The 15,000-nt window shown below is 37.0% G+C and overlaps 3 non-coding genes across 3 annotated transcripts; all 3 read left to right on the forward strand.

The window, feature by feature from the left end:
- The first annotated feature begins 439 nt into the window (after positions 1-439).
- On the forward strand, positions 440-512 carry TRNAM-CAU (transfer RNA methionine (anticodon CAU)). The gene has a single exon. It is a non-coding gene; the product is annotated as a tRNA-Met (tRNA).
- Positions 513-5,461: 4,949 nt separating this feature from the next.
- Positions 5,462-5,534, forward strand: TRNAM-CAU (transfer RNA methionine (anticodon CAU)). Its single transcript has one exon. It is a non-coding gene; the product is annotated as a tRNA-Met (tRNA).
- A 5,523-nt stretch (positions 5,535-11,057) lies between these two features.
- On the forward strand, positions 11,058-11,130 carry TRNAM-CAU (transfer RNA methionine (anticodon CAU)). The gene has a single exon. It is a non-coding gene; the product is annotated as a tRNA-Met (tRNA).
- The last annotated feature ends 3,870 nt before the right edge of the window (positions 11,131-15,000 follow it).

Consider the following 15,000-nt stretch of genomic DNA (forward strand, 5'->3'; position numbering starts at 1 on the left):
AATGACTCCACGACACGCTTATCGTCTTTACGGTTGCGAAGTCCCATAACAAATAACACACACATACACACAAAAAAAATATGTTTTTGTACACAAAGACATACACACACACAGACCCACATGGGACAGAAAGAGAAGAAAAAAAAAAAGAAAAAAAAAAAGAGAAAATCCCGAGGTCTTGTAGTGATGGACCTGGAGAGAACTTGAAGCGACTTGAAGACGACTCTAGCCGTTTACTTTTAACAATCACTGTTTTATGTTTTATTTAAACTTGTTTTTGTATTTACATTGATCTATTAGTCAATTTGACAAATTATTGAAAGCCATTGAAACTAGAATAACAGTAATTGTATCATCATCATACATTGGGATCCACTGAGTGGCATCAGGTTCCTCAGAGTTTGAGTTTAAATAGAAGAATTAACCCTTTTACTTTGGAAGCAGAGTGGCGCAGTTGGAAGCGTGTTGGGCCCATAACCCAAAGGTCCGTGGATCGAAACCACGCTCTGCTAATCACATTTTCATTTTTGATCCTGTATTGACAGCAGGGTGGCGCAGTGGTAGCGTGTTGGGCTCATAACCCAGAGGTCCGTGGATCGATACAGAGCTCTACTGATCACTTTTGCATTTTCCATTCTTAAAATTCACTAGATTCGTACAGAAATTGTTTCTATTACAGATAGTAAAACTGAAGGTGATATAGATATTTTGTTTCTATTTGATGTCTGTTCATGAATATTTCATAAAACTACCATGAAATGGAAAATGACTTCTTATGAATATTTTTAATGAATACCTAAACCGCAGTATTAATGTTTCAAATTTTAAACATGCAAAACAATCCATAGGGTAAATATAGTATGATTGTTTTTTCAGTGTCACTGTGTATATCTCACATAGATTTAGTAACCTTTGTAAGATGAACATCATGTATATGTTAGTTATGAAGACTTACCAGTAAACGAGCTGTTTGTGAAAGATTTGTCTTTTTGATCCGGAAATGATATGCATTCTTTACTTTGGTCACTGAAAGCATTTTGTTTGATCCGGAGCAAATGAAAAAATATTTTACAATAAATAAGCTTCTATCTGATTGAGGATTACTTGAAGCCCTTACCGTGAGTCAATAGACAAAGAGGCTGGTTTAGATAACTTGCGAGAACCTATTTGCACTTCAGGTTAAGTAGAAGATCTGATGATAAGACGTGTTCTATCTTGAGTCTAGCAGAGAAGTCGTCGATCAAAGGTAGACCACCCATATTCTCAAAATGTACATGAGAACTTGATAATACACATTAGCCATGAATAGAAATATATATATGAGTTCTGATCTTTTTATAAGTATCATATATTAGCGATATAAGGCATAATAATGACATAATGATTGAATACTAACGACATGACGTCACATTTTTATGAAATACATAAGTTCGTGACGTCATGTCGTCGTTGCCTACACTCAGTCTCTTTTAAGCTATGCAATTCCATCGATCACCAAGAAATTAATAAATCTTAATTATTTTTTGAAAAATATCTTATTGATTATAAGATGTATATTTGTTTTAATATAAGGCAAGGTAAATGAAAAGTCAATCATACTATACCATGAAGGAAAATAGATTAATTCTGAAGAAATATTCTACCTGAACTATGATGCCAAGATTGAGCTCATCTTGTTTTATTGTTTCTGTTGTAGAAGTCAGAGTAATTCGTCTATGGTAAAGAGTAATATACCTCATCTCACTTAATATCATTGCAGAGCAGTACCATCTAGTATGAACAGGGTCTTGGAGACTACTTGACAGGTGTGAATATTTGTTCAATTTCATAAAACGTCGCCATATTGAAACATGTACCAATCTTATAAGTCCAAGTTAAAATGACAATGCACGAATCGAAGAAATTCTGCGTCGGACCTCCTTTGATGGCTACACCTGACTGGAAATCGTTTATCTTTGCCCTCTAATACAACGACGCCATTTCTCAGCGAAACTTGGCACTTATTGCTGTGCATCTGAATATAACTGTTACTTTTTATTTAAAGTTGCTTCCAGTGTGGACTCGAACCACCAATCTTTCGATCAAGAACCGAAGGCGATAACCAATTGCGCCACGGAGGTTAAATTTTATCTATCTATTGTTGTTTGACTATACACTTGTTATTATTCATTTATCTATATATTATGTAATTGATCGATTTATTTATTTATCTGTTTATCTATTATTTGGTGGTTTATTAATTTATTTATCTATTTACTTACTTATTCGCATACATATATTTGATTGTTAATTTTTCAATTTTTCTTATTCATCAATTAATTTATTGTTTATATATATACCTATTTCTTGCTTATTCATTACAATAATCCTTTTTGTTTGTTTCAATTAAAGGTACCTTCAATGTATGTACTCCAGGAAAGTTAGTAAAGGAATTGCGAGAAAAAATTTAAACTTGTTCACTATGAAAGAATTGATATATTCCTATATCATCCTCATCACATCCACAACAAGCTCATTGAGCGCTGAACTAAAGAGGCATCTTGATGTCTACCAGACCAAGTACTTTCGGAGAATCATGGGAAATCAGAGGAAAGACTTGGTGTCAAAGCAGAGACTGCACGATGAGACTCGCCCTGGGCCAGTTACTGTCATTACTTGCGAACGACAAGTTGATCGAATATGTCAAGAAATGTTTTGAATGGAAAAGGGTGGCTATATGGGAGCTTACTAAGATAATTTGTGTGGAAATGGTGTCGGTACATAAGTAAAAGAAGGCGCTCAGTGGCCTACCTTCGAGTACATTGAATATGGTGATGTAGAAGTCACTAATATGTGCGTGAAACAATGCATATACAACCCGTAGAATTGTTTATTTGTTTAATCATATATTGATTAATATTAACGTATTTAATTCTCCTAATCCTCTCAGTCAAGATCCTCCCATAAGCCTTCCCAACTACACTTAACAAGCTAATCCCTCTGAAACTACTACATTCAGACTTGTCCCCTTTTCCCTTGTAAAATGGAACTATACAGGCACTCCTCCAATCCTCCGGCACTCTACCCTCTCTCCAGCAAACATTAAATAACCTCACCAGCCAGTCCACCATCACTTTACCTCCTTTTTTTAGACATTCTTCATGGCATGTATCCAGACCAGGTGCCTTACCTGCTTTCATAATCTTAACAACTGCCTTCACTTCATCCTTCATTATTTCTCCTCCATTTTCCTCACTCATCACGGTAATTTCTTAGCATTTCCCACTGCAGCTATCTTTCCCTCCCTATCCTCCTTGACATTTAGCAACTCCCTAAAATATTCTGCCCATCTTCCCCTTACTGCCTTCTCATCCATTATCATCTCTCCATCTGCACCTTTTACCTTTTCTTTTCTACTTGATTCGCCTGTTGTCACTAGGATAGACTGGAGGCAAGTTGACTAACTCTCCGTTCACAGTGGGTAAGTATAAGTCGCTAGCAGTAACGCCACTAAACTAGCACCAAGTCACTACGACATCTCATCACCTTACTTTTACCCACATTTATCTTCAGATTTCTTCTATCACACACTCTCCCAAACTCTGTCACCAACTTCCTCAATCCCTCCTCCGATCCTGCCCCAAGCGCAGTGTCGTCCGCAAACAATAGCTGGCTCACCTCCCACTTTTCTCCATTTTCTTTAACCATCTCCAATCCCTGACCCACTACCCTTGCATTTACCTCTCGCATTACCCCATCCATGTACAAGTTGAACAGCCAGGGCGACATAACGCATCCCTGATGAAGTCCCACTTTTACCTCGAACCACTTTCTCTCTCCATTTCTAATCCTGACACAAGCTGCACTACTCTCATAAAAACTCTTGAAAGCTCCTAGAAGCTTTCCTTCTATCCCGTATATCCGCAAAACCTCCCATAGTGCCTTTCTGTCTACCCTGTCGTAAGCCTTTTCTAGATCCATAAAAGCCCAAAAAAACATCCTTCCCCTTTCCTATAGCTTTCTCACATATCTGTCTTACCACAAAGATCTGATCTACGCAACCTCTACCCGATCTAAGTCCACACTGTTCCTCACCAATTACTCCCTCTGTTCCTCTCCTAATCCTCTCAATCAAGATCCTCCCATAAGCCTTCCCAACTACACTTAAGCTAATCCCTCTGAAACTATTACATTGACACTTTTCCCCCTTTCCTTTGTAAAGTGGAACTATACAAGCACTCCTCCAGTCCTCCGGCACTCTACCCTCTCTCCAGCAAACATTAAATAACCTCACCAGCCAGTCCTTCATCACTGTACCTCCTTTTTTAGACATTCTGCATGGCATCCATCCAACCCAGGTACCTTACCTGCTTTCATCATCTTAACAACTGCCTTCACTTCATCCTTCCTTATTTCTCCTCCATTTTCCTCACTCATCACGGTCATTTTCTTAGCATTTCCCACTGCAGCTATCTTTCCCTCCCTATCGTCCTTGACATTTAGCAACTCCCTAAAATATTCTGCTCATCTTCCCCTTACTGCCTTCTCTTCCATTATCATTATATTCCATTATATATATATATATATATATATATATATATATATATATATATATATATATATATATATATAAATGTATGTATTCATAAATATATATATATATATATGTATATATATATATATATGTATATATATATACAAACATATTATATATATATATATATATATATATATATAGACATTTCAGAAAACACAGGGAAATGCCAATACTGCTAATACTCCACTCCTGATACTACTGCTCTCCAAACTAGTATGGACCAATTCTCCGTCGGACTTCCTTGAATGGTTACACCTAACAGTAAATATTCTATCAGGGAATCTTGGCCTCTTAGTGATGCGTCACTTTAGTAGACGAGCAACATTGTAAATTCGCAGCCAAGGTGGCCTCGAACCCTCAAACTTTGGTTGAAAAACCGAACGCGCTAACCGATTGCGCCACGGAGGTGACGACGGTCGAGAGGACTTTATTCGGAGAAGTATCCCGAGTGTTGAGAATGACTCCACGACACGCTTATCGTCTCTGCGGTTGCGAAGTCCCGCAAACAAATAACACACACATACACACAAAAAATATGTTTTTGTACACAAAGACACACACACACAGACCAACATGGGACATACAAAAAAAAAAAAAAAAAAAAAAAAAAAAAATCCCGAGGTCTTGTGGCGATGGACCTGGAGAGAACTTGAAGCGACTTGAAGACGACTCTAACCATATACTTTTAACAATCATTGTTTTATGTTTTATTTCAACTTGTTATTGTATCTACATTTATATATTAGTCAATTTCACAAATTCCTGAAAGCCATTGAAACTAGAATAATAGTAATTGTATCATCATCATACATTGGGATCCACTGAGTGGCATCAGGTTCCTGAGAGGTGTAGTTTAAATGGAACAATTAAGCCTTTTACTTTCGAAGCAGAGTGGCGCAGTTGGAAGCGTGTTGGGCCCATAACCCAAAGGTCCGTGGATCGAAACCACGCTCTGCTAATCACATTTTCATTTTTGATCGAGTATTCCCAGCAGGGTTACGCAGTGGTAGCGTGCTGGGCTCATAACCGAGAGATCCGAGGAACGATACTGAGCTCTACTGATCACTTTTTCATTTTCCATTTTTAAAATTCACTAGATTCGTACAGAATTTTTTTCTATTGCAGATAGTAAAACTGAAGGTGATATAGATATTTTGTTTCTATTTGATGTCTGTTCTTGAATATTTCACAAAACTACCATTAAATGGAAAAAGTACTTATTATGAATATTTCTAATGAATACCTAAAATACAGTATTAATATTCTAAATATTAAACATGAAAAACAATCCATAGGGTAAATAGAGTATGATTGTTTTTCCAGTGTCACCGTTTATATCTCACTTAGATTTAGTAACCTTTGTTAGATGAACATTATGTATATGTTAGTTATGAAGACTTAATAGTAAACGAGCTGTTTGTGAGAGATTCGTCTTTCTTGATCCGTAAATGATATGCATTCTTTACTTTGGTCACTGAAAGCATTTCTTTTTTATCCGAAGCAAATGAAAAATAAATTTACTATAAATAAGTTTCTATCTGATTGAGGATGAATTGAAGCTCTTACCGTGAGTCAATGGACAAAGAGGCTGGTTTAGATAGCTTCCGAGTACCTTTCTTGAATCTAGTAAAGAAGTCGTCGATCAAAGGTAGACCACGCATATTCTCAAAATGTACATGAGAACTTGATAATACACATTAGCCAGGAATAGAAATATATGTATGAGTTTTGATTTTTTTTATAAGTATCATATAACATTGATATAAGGCATAATAATGACTTAATGATTTAATACTAAGGACGTGACGTCACACATTTTTATGAAATACAGAAGCTCGTGACGTCATGTCGTCGTTCCTTACACCAGGTCATTTTCAAGCTATGCAATACTATGGATCATCAAGAAATTAAAAAATTTTAGTTCTTCATTGAAAATATCTTACTTCTATATAATGTATATTTGTTTTAATGTAAGGCAAGCTAAATAAGAACTTCTCATTACCAGGTTGATTTTCATATTTCAAGTCAATCATACTATACCATGAAGGAAAATAGATTAATTCTGAAGAAATATTCTCCCTGAACTATGATGCCAAGATTGAGCTCATCTTGTTTTATTGTTTCTGTTGTAGAAGTTATAGTAATTCATCTACGGTAAGGAGTAATAGACTTCATCTCACTCAATATCATTGCGCGGCATTGCCATATAGTCAGAACAGGGTCTTGGAGACCACTAGACAGATGTGAATATATGTTTCATTTTATAACACGTCTCCATATCGAAACATGTACTAATGTTATAAGTCCAAGTTAGAATAATAATGCACGAATCGAAGAAATTCTGCGTCGGACCTCCTTTGATGGCTACACCTGACTGGAAATCGTTTATCTTTGCCCTCTGATACAACGACGCCATTTCTCAGCGAAACTTTGGCAGTTATTGCTGGGCATCGGAATTTAACTGTTATTTTTTATTATAAATTTGCTCCCAGTGTGGACTCGAACTACAAATCTTTCGATCAAGAACCACAGGCGCTAAGTAATTGCGCCAAGGAAGCGAGAATTGTCGAGAGGATTGTTGTTATTGAAAAGCTGACTTCTTGGGAACTTTTTTTTTAATATATTAAGTGATTGATCGATTGATTGATTTATCTGTTTATCTATTATTTTGTGATTTATTGATCTATTTATCTATTTACTTATTTATACAAGGAGTTGTCTACATATCTTCAGCCACTATCATGACAAAATAAAATACATTGTTACTTCGAGCTTATTTTTAGATTATGAAGCCCACGATATCTAGGTTCCTCGAACTGATTTTTACAAAAAGCTCTTAGCAAGGATAATATAAGTTTTTAAAATTGTACTTCCCATCCTACTAAGAAACATAATTGGGATAATAAATGCATAAAATTACCCTTCAATAATTTCATAAACAAAATTTCTCAGTTATTACCGAAAAATTTAACTTTATCTTCAATCATCCCAACAACTTGTTCAGCAAATTAGTCAATGTACACCACAGACAAATAGGGGACATAAACCCAGGAGGTTATAAATTACATAAGAACATAAGAATAAAGGAGACTGCAAGAGACCATAAGGCCTTCACTAGGCAGCTCCGTATCCATCACCACCTGTCATCCCCATCCATAAAGTTGTCTAATCGTTTTTTAAAACAACCGATATTTTCAGCGCTTACTACATGGTTACTAAGTTTATTCCATTCATCGACCACCCTATTAGTAAACCAATTCTTGCCTATTTCCTTCTTAAATCTAAATTTGTCCAGTTTATACCCATTACTGCGAGTCCTGCCCTGTTGTTTTAATATGATGACCATTGTTTGCATCTCCCTTGTTATAGCCTTTGATCCACTTGAACACTTCTATTAGATCACCCCGCACTCTGCGTCTTTCCAGTAAGTAAGTGTGTGTGTGTGTGTGCGTGCGTGCGTGTGTGTGTGTGTGTGTGTGTGTGTGTGTGTGTGTGTGTGTGTGTGTGTGTGTGTGTGTGTGTGTGTGTGGTGTGTGTGTGTGTGTGTGTGTGTGGTGTGTGTGTGTGTGTGTGTGTGTGTGTGTGTGTGTGTGTGTGTGTGTGTGTGTGTGTGTGTGTGTGTGTGTGTGTGTGTGTGTGTGTGTGTGTGTGTGTGTGTGTGTGTCACCCCGCACTCTGCGTCTTTCCAGAGAGTGTAAGTTTAGATGCCTAAGCCTCTCTTCGTAAGGCAAATTTCCGAGTCAATGTATCATTTTGGTCATTCTTCTCTGTACTGATGTCGAGATTGTGATGCTGTTTATTGGGGACAAACTGGATGAAACCTGACAACTAGGAAAAAAGAGCATAAGAATTCAGCAAAATATGGACACGAGATATTTCAGTACATTGCCAATAAAGACCACCGCATAGATTGGACGATGCTGAAATGTAGTTTCAGAAGAAAAAAATCATTGAATCTTCGTTGATAAAATATGTTCCTAATCATAGCATATCAAATGGTCAATGGTCACCAGACTGCATGACCACATTAGCAGTTAATAGTCTGTTATCATACATACTAACGGTGGACAAAATCCAACAATGTCCGGGTACCGTCGGCCAAGAGAATTGAGTCTTCCACTGGTTCCTACATATTCACCTCACATCTTTGTATATATATATATATATATATGACTTTTCAATTCTGTATTCAATCTGCTGAAGAGGATCACAGATAGTGATCAAAATAAACGGAACTCTCTATTTGTGTTTCCTTTTTTCCGAAAGTGAGTTTTAAGTCTAATATCTATATAACAGGATAGGTGAGAGCAATCTGCCTTGTTGAACTCCTGTATATAAATTGAAACAGTCATGATTCTTGAAAACTGTTTATATGTTACATATACGTGGGTCATTTGTAACTTTAGTACCTTTACTTCATATTTCTCCACTAGGATTTTTCAAGGTCTATGAATGTTATGTATAGATTATTGCTAATTTCCCAAAACTTGTCTATAATCATTCTTTGTAATAGTCAAGTGAAATACTCTGTGAGGTATTAATAAAATAAATAGAGATTTCATCGAATGAATTAATTAGTATGTACTTTCTATATGCTTGTTAACAAATTTATCGCTTGATGCAAAAATTGATTTGTTAATAAAGAAACAAAAAGCCACACACACACACAGGTACACTTAGACACACACACACACACACACACACACACACACACACACACACACACACACACACACACACACACACACACACACACACACACACACACACACACACACACACACACACACACACACACACACACACACACACACACACACACACACACACACACACACACACACACACACACACACACACACACACACACACACACACACACACACACACACACACACACACACACACACACACACATACACTGTCCATGAATGCTATGTATAGATTTTTGTTAAACTCCTATAACTTTTCTTTTACCATTCTCTGTATTAGTCGATTGAAATACTTTGTAAGGTATCAACTGATTAAGTACATGTTTCATAGAATAAATGAAATAATATTCGAGAGATCTTGTCGCAAAGGAGCTTGGGAGAAGTTGATGCGACAGGTGCGCCATTCTGGAAGACGACTCCAGCCATTTACTTTTGACAATCTTTGATTTCTTTCAACTTATTACTGTATGTACATTGATCTATTAGTGAATTTGACCAATTTCTGAACCCTACTAAAATGTGTGTAATAGTATTTGAATTATCATCAAATATCGAGATGCACTATTTGGATTCAAATGTCTCAGAGTTAACTCACTTTCAGAGTAGAGTGGCGCAGTGGACACGTATTGGACTCATAACTAAAAGGTCCGTGGATTGAAATAATCCCATTTTTCTCTTTGTCTATATTCACAAGAGAGTGGTGTAGTGTTAGCTTATTGGGCTCATGATCCGGAGGTACATCGATCAAAGCCACGCTTTGCTAATCACATTTATATTTTTGTTCTGGAAGCTCTATTTCTTTCCGACAATTCTATATTGGTATCAGTAATTCTATGATAGAGATAAGCTTGCAATAGTTTATATTGACGCGCACTCTCTGCTCTTCTATGACTTTAAAATCATTACCTTTACTACTAACGTACAACCAAATTTTTGACTGGAGCCTGTGATACCCCAGTAGTCCTTTCTTTGTTGTGAAGATCTGTCATTGTACAGATATAGCATGGATTGTCGTACATCCATTTAGCGCCTGAGCTAATGCCAATGCTACTAATACTCTACTACTGATACTACTTGTATCCAAACATGTATGTACCAATCCTCCGTCGTACTTCCTTGAATGGTTTCACCTAACTGGAAATCTTTTATCAGGTAATGTTGGGCGCTTAGTGATGGGCGTCACTTTAGTACACGAGCAACATTGTAAATTCGCAGCCAAGGTGGCCTCGAACCCTCAAACTTTGGTTCAAGAACCGAACGCGCTAACCGATTGCACCACGGAGGCGACGACGGTCGAGGGGACTTTGTTCGAAGAAGTATCCCGAGGGTCGAGAATGACTCCACGACACGCTTATCGTCTTTACGGTTGCGAAGTCCCGTAACAAATAACACACACATACACACAAAATAAATATGTTTTTGTTACACACAGACCATACATACACACAGACCCACATGGGATAGAAAAAGAAAGAAAAAAAAAAAAAAAAGAGAAAATCCCCGAGGTCTTGTAGCGATGAACCTGGAGAGAACTTGAAGCGACTTGAAGACGACTCTAGCCATTTACGTTTAACAATCACTGTTTTATGTTTTATTTCAACTTGTTATTGTATTTACATTTATCTATTAGTCAATTTGACAAATTCTTGAAAGCCATTGAAACTAGAATAACAGTAATTGTATTATCATCATACATTGGGATCCACTGAGTGGCATCAGGTTCCTCAGAGTTTGAGTTTAAATAGAACAATTAACCCTTTTACTTTCGAAGCAGAGTGGCGCAGTTGGAAGCGCGTTGGGCCCATAACCCAAAGGTCCGTGGATCGAAACCACGCTCTGCTAATCACATTTTCATTTTTGATCCTGTATTGACAGCAGGGTGGCGGAGTGGTAGCGTGTTGGGCTCATAACCCAGAGGTCCGTGGATCGATACTGCGCTCTACTGATCACTTTTCCATTTTCCATTCTTAAAATTCACTAGATTCGTACAGAAATTGTTTCTATTACAGATAGTAAAACTGAAGGTGATATAGATATTTTGCTTCTATTTGATGTCTGTTCATGAATATTTCATAAAACTACCATGAAATGGAAAATGACTTCTTATGAATATTTTTAATGAATACCTAAAGCACAGTATTAATATTTCAAATTTTAAAGATGCAAAACAATCCATAGGGTAAATATAGTATGATTGTTTTTTCAGTGTCACTGTGTATATCTCACATAGATTTAGTAACCTTTGTAAGATGAAACATGAAGTATATGTTAGTTATGAAGACTTACCAGTAAACGAGCTGTTTGTGAAAGATTTGTCTTTTTGATCCGGAAATGATATGCATTCTTTTACTTTGGTCACTGAAAGCATTTTGTTTGATCCCGGAGTGAATGAAAATAAAATGTACTATAAGTAAGGCTCTATCTGATTGAGGAAAATTTGAAGCTCTTACCATGAGTCAATAGACAAAGGGGCTGGTTTAGATGACTTGCGAGTACTTATTTTCACTTCATATTAAGTAGAAGATCTGATAATAAGATGTGTTCTTTCTTGAGTCGAGATGAGAAGTCGTCGATCAAAGGTAGACCAAGCATATTCTCAAAATGTTTATGAGAAACTGATAATGCACATCAGGCAAGTGTAGAAAGATATGTATGAATTGGGATTTTTATAAGTAAACATATAAGGTAAGATCAATATTATGTATAATAATGACATAATGATTGAATACTAAGGACGTGAAGTCACACATTTTTATGAAATACAAAAGCTCGTGACGTCATGTCGTCGTTGGTTATACCCCGTCACGTTGAAAGCTAGTGAAAAGACTATAGTTCACCATGTATTTACTAAATCAATTATTCATTGAAACTTATCTCATTTACTATAAGAATGTTGTACTTGTTTTAATGTAAGGCAAGCTAAATGAGAACTTTGTTTTACCGAGCTTGGTTTTGATATTCAATCAATTTATCAGATACATAGTATCTTCTAAGATTTCGAAAAGGAGTACATAAAGGAAAATAGATCTATTCTAAAGAAGTATTCTATCTGTAGTATTATGCCAAGATTTAGTATTTCTTCTTATATTGTTTTTGTTGTATAAGTCAAATTAATCATCGTCTATGGTAAAGAGTAATATACCTCATCTCACTTAATATCATTGCAGAGCACTACCATCTAGTCTGAACAGGGCCTTGGAGACTACTTGATATGTGTGAATGTTTGTTCAATTGTCATAAAACGTCGCCATATTGAAAGATTGTGTAGTAATCTTATAAGTCCAAGTTAAAATGACAATGCACGAATCGAAGAAATTCTGCGTCGGACCTCCTTTGATGGCTACACCTGACTTCAAATCGTTTTATCTTTGCCCTCTGATACAACGACGCCATCTGAATCAACTGTTACTTTTTTATTTAAAGTTGCTTCCAGTGTGGACTCGAACCACCAATCTTTCGATCAAGAACCGAAGGCGATAACCAATTGCGCCACGGAGGTTAAATTTTATCTATCTATTGTTTTTTGACTATACACTTGTTATTATTCATTAATCTATATTATTTGTAATTGATCGATTTAGTTATTGTTATCTGTTAGATCTATTATTTGGTGGTTTAATTAATATAATTTATCTATTTACTTACTTATTCGCTTACATATATTTGATAGTTACTTTTTTCAATTTTTCTTATTCATCAATTAATTTTATCTGTTTTATATAATATACCTATTTCTTGCTTATTCATTATAATAATCATTTTTGTTTGTTTTCAAATGAAAGGAACCTTCAATGTATGTACCCAAGGAAAGTTAGTAAAGGAGTTTGCGAGAAAAAATTTAAACTTGTTCACTATGGAAGAATTGCTATATTCCTATACCATACACCATCACATCCACAACAAGCTCATTGAGCACTGAACTAAAGAGGCATCTTGATGTCTTCCAGACCAAGTACTTTCGGAGAATCATGGGAAATTAGAGGAAAGACTTGGTGTCCAAAGCAGAGGACTGAACGATGAGACACGCCCTGGGCCAGTTACTGTCATTACTTGCGAACGACAAGGTTGATCGAATATGTCCAAGAAATGTTTTGAATGGAAAAGGGTGGCTATATGGGAGCTTACTAAGATAATTTTGTGTGGGAAATGATGTCGGTACATAAGTAAAAGAAGGCGCTCAGTGGGCCTACCTTCGAGTATTTTGTAATATGGTGATGTAGAAGTCACTAATATGTGCGTGAAACAATGCATATACAACCCGTAGAATTGTTTTATTTGTTTAATCATAACATTGATTAATAATATTAACGTATTTTAATTCTCCTAATCCTCTCAATCAAGACCCTCCCATGAGCCTTCCCAACTACACTTAACAAGCTGATCCCTCTGAAACTACTACATTCAGACTTGTCCCCTTTTTTCCCTTTGTAAAATGGAACTATACAGGCACTCCTCCAATCCTCCGGCACTCTAACCCTCACTCCAGCAAACATTAAATAACCTCACCAGCCAGTCCCACCATCACTTTACCTCCTTTTTTAAAGACATTCTGCATGGCATGTATCCAGACCCAGGTGCCTTACCTGCATTTCATCATCTTAACAACTGCCTTGCACTTCATCCTTCCTTATTTCTCCTCCATTTTCCACACTCATCACGGTCATTTCTTACAATTTCCCACTGCAGCTATCTTTTCCTCCCTATCCGTCCTTGACATTTAGCCAACTCCCTAAAATATTCTGCCCATCTTCCCCTTACTGCCTCCTCATACATTATCATCCTCTCAATCTGCACCTTTTACCTTTTCTTTTTCTACTTGATACGCCTGTTGACACTAGGATAGCCTGGAGTCAAGTTGAACTAACTCTCCGTTTCACAGTGGGTAAGTATAAGTCGCTAGCAGTAACGCCCCTAAAACTAGCACCCAAGTCACTACCGACATCTCATCACCTTACTTTTACCCACATTTATCTTCAGATTTTTCTTCTATCACACACTCTCCCAAACTCTGTCACCAACTTCCTCAAATCCTCCTCCGATCCTGCCCCCAAGCGCAGTGTCCCGTCCCGCAAACAACAGCTGCCTCACTGCATTTCGCTCCGTACTCCCCACTTTTCTCCATTTTCTTTTAACCATCTCCAATCCCTGACCCACTACCCTGCGCATTTACCTCTCGCAATTACCCCATCCATGTACAAGTTGAACTGCCAGGCGACATAACGCATCCCTGATGAAGTCCCACTTTTACCTCGAACCACTCACTCTTTCCATGTCTATTCCTTAACACAAGCTGTACTACTCTCATAAAAACTCTTGAAAGCTCCTAGAAGCCTTTCCTTCTATCCCGTATATCCGCAAAACCTCCCATAGTGCCTTTCTGTCTACCCTGTCCGTAAGCCTTTTCTAGATCCATAAAAGCCCAAAAAAAACATCCTTCCCCTTTCCTATAGCTTTTCTCCACATATCTGTCCTACCACAAAGATCTGATCTACGCAAACCTCTACCCGTTCTAAGTCCACACTGTTCCATCACCAATTACTCCCTCTGTTCCCTCTCCTAAGCCTCTCAATCAAGATCCTCCCATAAACCTTCCCAACTACACCTAAGCTAATCCCTCTGAAACTATTACATTGACACTATTTCCCCCTTTCCTTTGTAAAGTGGAACTATACAAGCACTCCTGCCAGTCCTCCCGGCAACTCCTAAAACCCT

Source organism: Oratosquilla oratoria, chromosome 9, assembly GCF_046742065.1.
Source record: "Oratosquilla oratoria isolate Oo_2021 chromosome 9, ASM4674206v1, whole genome shotgun sequence".
In the NCBI taxonomy this organism is placed as follows: Eukaryota; Metazoa; Arthropoda; class Malacostraca; order Stomatopoda; family Squillidae; genus Oratosquilla; species Oratosquilla oratoria.